Source organism: Sapajus apella, unplaced genomic scaffold, assembly GCF_009761245.1.
Source record: "Sapajus apella isolate SASKATOON/1434 unplaced genomic scaffold, GSC_monkey_1.0 scaffold42, whole genome shotgun sequence".
NCBI lineage: Eukaryota > Metazoa > Chordata > Mammalia > Primates > Cebidae > Sapajus > Sapajus apella.
The window spans coordinates 7,751,990-7,762,616 of record NW_022436982.1 but is presented as its reverse complement, the minus strand read 5'-3'; the positions used below and the strand labels follow the sequence as shown (position 1 = coordinate 7,762,616).

At 37.3% G+C, this 10,627-nt stretch overlaps 1 pseudogene; it reads right to left on the bottom strand.

Moving 5' to 3' along the window:
• Positions 1-866: 866 nt before the first annotated feature.
• LOC116566041 lies at positions 867-2,286 on the bottom strand (annotated as a pseudogene).
• Between the last annotated feature and the right edge of the window lie 8,341 nt (positions 2,287-10,627).

The window sequence follows — 10,627 nt, the reverse complement described above, 5'->3', positions numbered from 1 at the left end:
AAACTTTCTTTAAATCATGAAAGCATCTTACCGTGTCTAAATCATTTGTGCATTGTTGCTTATGTTGAATACCTGCCTTCTTTCTGGGAGTCTGAAATTTTGGTGCATGCTAGTCACAGAGTGGCTTTGTGAACACCTCCCCAAAAATATTGGGTCCTGAGTCTTTAATGAGCTTCTCTGGCAGACGACATTTCACACATTGTCACAAGACACTGCTGGAGGAATTAAGTGCATCTATTGGAAATCCACCAGGAGAGGCCCCTTGCAAGCATGCACCTAGCTTCCTTCAGACTTTGCCCTAGGGTCATTATCCTTCATTTATCTTGTTTTGTACCCTTTTATCATAATAAATCTTAGCTATGATTACCACTATAAGTAGAGTCCTTTGAGTCTTTTAGCAAGAATATAGAAATGGTCTTGGGGATCCTCAACACAAATTCCACTGTGGGGTCATGTAGCAAGAGAAAGAATAAACAATGATCAAGGACTCCAGGCATAATTGCTACAAAAGCACACCAATTCCAGGGGGCTTAATCAAAGCGATTCTCCCATTGGAATAAGCAGAATTCATAAATTTAGACACGAAATCCTGTATTTAAGGCTGATCTCTGTTAATATTAAGGTAGGTGCTTTTATACAAATAACTAATCATCTCAGAGCTTTGTTTTTTAATCTGTCATATGGGAAAAACAATGCCTACTTCTTGGAATAATTTTTTTTCTAGTCCCAACACTTACTTGTAGACTTCTCAAATCAAAGGTAAAAAATAATTATACATCACGATTGTTAGGAATACCAATTATTTTACAATTGCCACTATGTGTTTCTTCTTCTCTGACACAATTGGCACAGATCCAGGCTTGCCGTGTTTAATACAATTCACTTCCTTTCATCGACAAGCTTCTTTCATGATGTGCTCTTCCTGAATTTGGCTGTAGATAGGTTTTGATAGATGTCAATGACGAGCTATACGTTTTATATGAGGATGATGCTGAAATTTTTCCTTCAATTTCTGGTTATTATCCTTGGCTGCTTTTTCTCGTGATGTAAGCACACCCAATTTTTCAGAAGCATTAGCTTTCCAAAGGCGAATGTTCATTTCATCAGACCCACACATAATATACTTGCTGTCAGAAGTCCATTTTGAACAGATAACATGTTGTGTTCGCTTTGTGTGATATACCTCCCTGCTTTGACTTTTGTCCACAGGAAAGATTTGAATAGATTTATCAAAACTAGCAGACACAAACTCTTTCCCAGTGGGAGAGTGATCCACATCAAGGAATGCAGATACATGATCCATATGGACCATTACAGGAGTGTCCAGTGCACACATATTAAAAGTATATAAAGTAGAATCTTCATTTGCCGCTATAAAAATGAAAGCTTCCATAGAGTTCCAACAGATTGTATTTGTTCTCATGTCTAAGGTAACCTTTTTCAAAGAAGTAGCTTGCCTCCTATCATATAGTACTATATTCCTGTCAGAGGCACAACTTCCCAAAAGAAATGTCTCAATTGGGTTAAATTTAACACTACTCATACTGGCATATTCCCAGGTCTTTGAACATATGGGATTAGTTTTTTGTTCATCCCAAATATCTACTTGCTGTCCACATGTGGCAAAAACAGCTTCTTTCCAGTGATGATCAATCCCAGTATACACTGTCTTTCCTAATATTGTATGTAATGGTTCTTCCACTTCTCCATAGCCTGGCCCATCCATTTTCCACTGCTTCACAGTTCTGTCATCACCAACAGTGAAAAAAGAAGTCCCACAAAAGTGAGTACAAATTCCTTGTACAAAGCCTTCATGTGCTTGTATTGTACAGATACATTTCCGTCAGGTTCCAAATTCTAACGTCTCCATCACATGCCCCAGAAAGGACAGTAGCCAAGTTCTTTGGATGCTTTGCCAAGCAATTGACTCCATCTCGGTGACCATCCAGCGAGGCAAGGAATGGTTTTGCAAATACCTGTTCCACGTTGGTAGCATTTAAAGCTCTTACATGTTCTCACAGGACCTCAAAAGCATGTAAGGTAGGATCATAGTTTCTTGGAACTCCGTGTTAGACCAACTTGGTTTCGCGAACATAATTGTCCGGATTCCAGCTCAGCGTCCTCACCTTGGTTGCTCTTCTGGCCGAACTCCACAAGCGCTTCGCTATGAGTTCCACCCACTGCCACCTCCTTCTTGGAATTATTATGAAGTTTAGTTGGAGCAATGTATTTAAATAACCCTAGGTCGGTAGCTAGCATAAATAATCACTCAGTAAATATGCAATTATTAATTCTAAGATTATAAAACATTTTTCAATAAAGTATACCTATTAAGACATAAGCATTTAATATTATAATTTAAAATATTTCTTTAAGTTTAATCAACCACACCAACCCCCAAAACCCACATATGGACATGCTTTAAAAATAAATATACAAAAAGAACAGACAAATGGACCTATTTTCCCGTCAGTTTGTGTAATTATAAAGCCAAATAACAACCAACAAACTTAGTAGCTTTTGTTCAGATGTCAGCTATGTAGCTCTCACAAAATGAGACTTTAGCATTTTATTAATCATAAGACAGCACTAAATCTACATCCCACCTGACAGTTTTAAACATGCAGTCAAACGGTGAGTTAATTAAGTGACAGGATCCACGTTACTTAGGAAGACGAAGCAATAAACGGCTTCTGTAGCAGATTAAATGCCAGAATAAAATTGAGGTGTCTTTGATAAACCACTGGAGAGGTTGCGGGCTACTCTGCCCTCCTAAAATCTGGACTGTAGCCCCAGAGACCGTGAACACCTGCAGATCCAGCAATTACTAAAACACTTTTCAAGGTGTGGTATACTCAAGCTGAAAGTCAAAGGTGATAATTTCCAATCAAGATAATTGCCCTACATTTTGATGACTGACTAACTCTGAAATGAACACTCCAAAATGTATTCCTCATCTTACAAATGAGAGAATTTGGATGAGATGGGTCATATTTTATATTAGTATCAGGATTTTAGGAGGCACCTCAGATTTCTCAGAAAAAAAGGAGACTGAACAACTAGACTCTACTCTGTCCATAGCCCCCACACCCTAGTAACAACTACAGTTATATCCCATTTAAACAACTCATTTCTCAACAAGAAGGAAGAAAGGAAGGAAAGAAGCCGGGAGGGAGGAAGACAGATAGAAATAATGGGCTAGAGAGTATACTACTTACATCTGCCTAATTTCAACTTTCTATGAGTTGAGAGAATGGAGCCTTCTCTCCACTCTGCTGTGATAATCTTTCATACAAATGGCCAACATCTTCCTCAAGGAGACAGTGATACAATCTTAATACAATTACAATGAATGAAGAAAGAAGAGAAGACTGATTAGGACACAGAGAAATGGAGGAGCAAGGAAGAGGAGATGAAAACATATATTGTTTCTGCGATTTTTCTGAAAGTTACATGATATATGATTTTTAATTTATTCTATTTCAACATGTGAATCCCATGTAATTTACTCTGTGCAGCAACTCTGCACATTGTTTTTACTTTGATTTCACAAGTGAGTAAATTGAGAGATTAGAAAATTTAAGAAATACGCTAGGTCACAAAGCTAAGTGGCAAAACAGCAATTTGAATTTAGTATGCTCTGACTTGACAACCTGAATTCCTTTTACTTCAAAAAAGATATTTTAGAGTGGTTATCTCCAAAAAAGAAGAATGGGAGAAGAAACTAAGAAGAATAATTTTAACACTTTATTCTTTATGCTTTATGTTATTTGAATAATATTTGGTAAAGATAATGTGTTACCATGTTATCCTTATAACTTAGGGAATAAAGAGGAAATAAAATTTTCTGCTTACACCTATGTATCAATCTGGCCAAGGACTGTCTGACAGATTTTAAAACAAATTTCCTTAACAATAGTTTACAAGTCTTCCATTTTTGTATTCAACTCTATTATTAATCTGCTTAGCTAAATCCTGCCCTAAAGTGTTAACAGTGAATGTGGATTATGGCTGGAAGAAATCCACTATTTTCATTCACAAATACTAAGCATCTAAACTCTGCCTCTTCTCTGTGCTCAACCTATTTTTTTTTTCAGTAGATGTGAGGTATTTGGTGCTTATTGGGTGACTTTTTTCTGTAATGACATTTATGCTGATACATCTATGAATTATGTAAAAGCAGTTTTCTGCCCGCCACCTTCCTCTAAAACAGGCATTTTCACAAAGACAAATCCTCCAATTTCTACTTATGATTGGAACTCAAAAATGCAAAATTATTTTGCTCAAAATCATTGAGTTAGTAAGCAACAGAACTAACAGACCTTACTTCTAGGTCCTTAGGTTCAGAATTTGATGCTGTATAGCTCATCAAAAAGCTAGCGTGATTCCAGGTGAAAAAGAGGGGGATGACAAGCCACTGACTTCTCAAAGACGCTTGAATTTAAAATCAGGATGAATTGATAAATCACACTATCACGAAGCTGACCTGATTAAAACATTTTACAATTATATTGTGGTTGCCTTAGTTGATTATCATACCTAGCAACTGGAATGAAAACCTAACATTGGAAAAGGAATCTGTAAATATTGCCTTCCAGCAAGAAATTCAACTTCACAAGTATTATGATGGCTGATAATTTTTTTCATATCTCACCCCTTTTACCTACTTATAGTATTTAGAAGTAGGCATAGAATCGAACAAAATATATATTTTTTCTTCATGTCACAGATACTCAGTTGGTGTGCTAAGCAGTTGAATCACTTCCTAATGATACAGAAATGAATTACACGTAGCCCATGGCCTCAAAGGGCTCAGTCTACTGAAGGAGGCTGCTATAAAAAGCTTAACTGCCAACCAGCCCGTGGCTACATACAGTGGGAATCAGTAAGCATTTGTGAATGTATCCAATGTGCTGATGAAGGTGTGTGCTATGGGAGAATAAAAAAGGCGTGGGACATTATGTAGGGCAGTGTCTCCCCAGTGGGTTCTGGACCCAGCCAAGTTTTACTGCGTAAGTGTGGCTCATTTTCTGAGCCCCTTTCTCAGCTATGCTCTGCCATTCTGCTCTTTGGTCCCCAGTCTCCAGCATCCATTCTCCAACTGCTGAGATCTATATGGATAATTTTGACAGTTTTCCAAGCTTCAGTGTGGTTTGAATTAGGAAAGCCTGAAATCCAGGGGTGGAGGTGGGAGGAAGAGTCTTTCTGCTCTTGCTCCTTAACATTTCTATTGCATTTGAATATTTAGCCTAGTAAGGGAACAGAAGTTATGTTCTTATTTCTATTAAGGCAGTAAAAATCTCCCACCTGGAGTGAGCCAAGTGAGAAATACTTGCAACTCCTATACCTAAGGCCAGTTTTTAAAATCATACTCATGTTGCATTCTGGAGGCAAGCAAGGTAAATCACTAAAAGCTGTGCTAAAGAATTATAGACTCAATTTTTGAGTCTGTACAAATATAAGAGGAAGCACACCATTTCAAAACCACATCTGTAACTTACTGATAGCTTCTCTAGACTTCCAGTTGAACAAGGTAGCCAAAGCACATGTGTTTATAGTTCTCTCCTCCATCCAAACACTCACTGAAAGGAATATAGGAAGTATAATCAAAGCAGCACAAAGAGAACAAGGGAAGTCAAGGGAAGCTATGTTAACAGATGACAGGTTTCAACCAAATTGGACTGATGATAACAAGCATAAAATATCAGAGAAATGGCAAAACCTAAGCATTGACAAGCAAATTCATGATACTTAGGAAGCCTGTGAATTGTGGTCCAGTATCTCTGAAAGAAAGGCAAATGATAGGGCTGAAATGGGGTGGGGTTGGGGGTGGGGCTGTTAAAAATCTGGTTAAAGAACAATTAAATAACCAGTTCTTCCCACTCTCTGAAATTGACGTATACAGTACACACAATTGCCAGTCAAAGTGACTAGAGGATCTTCTCTGAAGGAATTAAAGAGTTTAGAGAAAGACCTATAGGTACTTACACATAGGGCTCCTGCAATAACTTATCTGTTAGCCTACACTAAGACTCACCTCTCAACAAGCTTCTTCTGCACACAAATGTTCTATCAATTATATAATAGTTCACTCTTAAATATGAATGGACAGCAAAAGAGTTCCAGATATTTGAGGAAAATGTCAAATATTGAAGCCAGAGACTACAATAGCCAAATAGTAAAAAGAATTCAGACAACAGGATGAAAAAAATGGTAATTAATATATTCAGAGAGATAAGAGATTATCTGCATCTAACCAATAAAAAAGAATTTTATGCTTTTTAAAAAACTTAGAAAACATTAGAAAACTTTCAGAAAGAAAAAAATGACAATATAAATGAAATATTTAATTAAGGCAGAAGATAAAACTGAGGAATCTCTCTAAAAATAATAGCAAAGGGACAAATGGGAGAGGAAATGGAAATAATAATTAAGGAAATTAAAGAATCAACCCAGCAAGCACAACATTCAGTTTTCCAAAAAGAGAGAACTGTAAAAAACTATCAAGGAATAATACAAGAAGATTTTTCCGAAGTAACGCACATGAGAACCACACCAAAGCATACCACCTAAAATTTCAGTACATTGGGAAATTAATTTTCCAAAAAGTTTCTAAAATTATGAAGCAAGTCATACTTGAGATAAATAATCATAGTGATGTAAGACTTGTAGACAGTCTACTGTCCAGCACTCGAATACCAAAAGCTACAAGTCATGCATTCAAAGGTCAGAAAACTGAATCTAAATTAGATTTCCAATCAACTATCAATCAAAAATGAGAGCTGACTAAAGATATTTTCAGATAATTGTGTTTTTAAAATGACCTCTCAAAAAATTACCAGAGAATGAAAGGGTAAACCAGGAAAGAATACTTGGACTTTCAGAAGGGAGAGAAACAACCCCAAGAGAGATGAGTAAAATTTCCAACATGATGGAAAAGGGAAGCCCCAGTGTAGTATTTATTCAGTAGGCACAGGGACTCACAAGCCTTGGTGGGAATTAAGAGAGTTCCAAGGGGGAAACAAATGGAACTGATATATTATTTAATGTCTTTGACCATATTTCATGGAATTTTACATTCTTACATGATGTTGAAGAATTAATAATAGGTATACATAAAACTAGCAACTGAAGAGCCAAGATTATTCACTATGTTTAACAACAATTTCCTTATAAAATGGTTTAGCTGAGGATATGTTTATACTTTAAAATTCAGAACAAAATGAAAGACAAATAGATTAAACTTTTAAATAAAGAAGGTATTGACTATCTCTTGGGAAAGGGGTTTAGGTTTAGAGAGGGAATGTCAAGGATTACCAGGTTTACTTAATTTTTTTTAAGACAGTCTAGCTCTGTCACCCAGGCTGGAGTGCAGTGGCACAATCTCCACTCACTGCAGCCTCCAACTCCTAGGCTTAAGCTGTCCTACCCCATCAGCCACCCAAACAGCTGGGACCACAGGTGCACACTACCATACCCAGCTAATTTTTTTGTATTTTTAGTAGAGATGAGGTTTTGCCATGTTGCCCAGGCTGATCTCCAACTCTTGACGTCAAGCAATCTGCACCTCTGCCTCCCAAAGTGCTGGGATTACAGGCATGAGCCACCATACCCAGACAGAGAACTACCAGCTTTCCTAATGTGCCTTGTAGAAATGTTTGATTTTCTAAACTATGAAATTGTATTATTTCAATTTAAAAAAGAATTTGTAAAGTGCTTCTCAGATACCTCATGTTCAATTTCACATTATAGTCACCAACATGTTTATTGGTACCTCCACACGCTGCACAGCTTGGCCTATCTCCTCTGGAGAAGGATGCTGATCTATAACTTGTACCTTTTGTTGTGGTCATATTTTCCTGGTTCTTCATATATATAACAATTTTGAATTATGTCATGGCTTATTGTAACGCAGCTATTAACAATAATTTGTTTAGAAGGTAAAAATCTAATACAGATGGCCCAAGTACCAGAATAAGAGGGGAACGCCTGGGCAGACTGGGATATCAGCCTAACTACAGAGTAAATGGAAGATTCCCACCAGTGGAGGCTCTAGGAATCATAGTATAAATCCTTGAAAATCACACTGAAGATTTTAACTTGATTTGTGGCTTGTAAGATTTGTTTATTCAGCGTATTTTAGTGTTGATTTATTTTCCAGGCACCAGGTTATGCTAGGGGGTAATAAAATGAATAAAATTTGTTTGTCAACCATCAAAATTGTATTTAAGATAGCTTCATGAGAGGGGGACATGGTAATGGAGTTAGTGGGAAATAAAATTCCAGGCAGAATGAGTAACATTTTTAAAGACATTGCTGAAGAATGAAGCCTTGGCTGGAAAAGCCACATCATATGGATATATGTTATTTCTAGTTTTTAAAATTAATTTTGTTTTTGAAAGCAATTTTAAACAGAAATATTTTATAATCAATCCGCCAATGTAGGAATTAAGAGAGTTCCAAGGGGGGAAACAAATCCTTTCTGTGGTATTGAATATTGAATATACATTCTCATAGATTGAATATATAAAAATATTTTGCCAGATGCAGTGGCTCATGCCTATAATCCCAGCACTTTGGGAGGCAGAGGCACGCTGATCACCTGAGGTCAGGAGTTTGAGACCAGCCTGAACAACATGGAGAAACCCTATCTCTACTAAAAATACAAAATTAGCCAGGCATGGTGGTGCATGCCTGTAATCTCAACTACTCGGGAGGCTGAGGCAGGAGAATCACTTCGACCTCAAAGGCAGAGATTGCTGTAAGCCAAGAAGCCTGGGCAACAAGAGCAAACCTCTGTCTCAAAATATATATATATATATTCTAACAATTATATTATCCAAGTATTTTAGCTTCTTTTTGCTCCAAGAAAGGCACTGTTTTGAATAGTAACATACATGAGTTACCCTTTTTAGCGGAACAATTTTACAGAAAAGGACATAATTTTCATCGGGAAGATCAAATTCTTCCCCTAACTGTTAATACTATCACAGAGAAAGAATATTCCTGAATACAAGTGTGATGGCATCTCTGTGCTGAGACTTGCCAGAGGGTATAATTCAGTTTTCAAGACATCTTCTTAGGACTCAAGTAGGTGGGGACAATAAATGACCCATGGACTTCAAATCTGAATAGTGCATTTATATTCTCACCTGTCCACAAGCCAACACAAAGACTCCTATCACCGAGGTCCTTCCTGCCAGAGATCAAATCTACATTTTGGAATGAACCACATTTGTCTTTGTAAAACGGATAGAACCCTGCTCTGCCCTGCCAGCTTCCAGAGAACTTGGGCAATGTAAAAAGCTCACTTTCTGTATTTGAGAAGTCTCATGGTTGCATTCAAGAAAAGGGTAGAATCGTTTATAAGTAGGAATCCACAATTCAAATCGTAATCATTCTCATAATGCCAGACTATCAGAGTGATGCCTAACAATGTTTACCCTAATTTGAAGTATTTGAAAGGTAAGGATAGTTCACAAATGAGTTATTCTACCCATGAGTCAGACTTGCCCTGCAAAGAGTGGAGGTTTAAAAAGATTCATCTCTGAACCTGCTTCATTTATCCCTGCTGCCTATATAAAACCCTAGCATTATCCAACCAGATATATAGTCACTCAAGGTGATAAGATAATGCAATTTCATTCAAGGGAATTCTGCCTCGAAGCTTGTTCCAAAAGAAGAGACACCAAAATATACTGCGAAGATAGAAATGAAAGCTAAACTTGACCCTTCTAAGCTAGGCAACTCTGCCCACAGTGAGATGGGAGATCACTGCCAGGACTGCACAGGCAACCCCGATGTTCTGGACAAGAGACCAGTGGCAGGTGCAGGAGTCAGAATTGCCCGGTAACAACATAGTTGAGTGCCAGATAGGCAGGGCTGCCCACAGCCAGCGAGATGAGCAATGTACCCATGAGAAATGCCAGTGGGCAGTAAACAAAGAGATAGAATTCTGTCGACCAAAGAGGAGTCTTCATTCTGGCATGTTCACTTAAAAAAATAAAATAAAATAAAATAAAAAAATAAACCAGCACATGAGAGGAAAGATTGAAACTGTTAAAGTGGACATGCCAGGAGCAGGGTACCCAGATAGCTATACCAAGTAGGGATGAGCAATCACCAGTCACCACTGTCCGATTACTCTGCCCAAGCAGAACTGTAAAACAAAACATTTAAAGCTAGAGTCAGGCAAATGGCAGAAAGAAGACAAGCAGGTTCAAACCCAAAAGGCACATCCCCCAAGAAGATCAAACAAATAAAACTGAAGCAGGTAAAAATTCAAATATAGAATAAACAAAATTCAAATACAAAACAAATACTAAGAAATCAAAACAACCTTTTTTTTTTTTTTTTTTTTTTTTGCCAGTTTATTGTCTATCTTCAGATGGAAGCAATCCTAGGAGATCTCATGACAGATTCAATGGCCATAATTGGAAAAGGAAAAGAAATATGTGTTGGGGTATGGAGAGGAGGACATAGTTTAAACCCATACAACAAACAAAACGAATAATTAGCACATAAAAATTGTGGGTTTTTTCCTAAAAAAAAATGTTGCTGTAGCACCATGGCAAGTCCACCTGGAGAGGACAACAAATCAGCTTATTTTTTCTATATTGTATTGTTT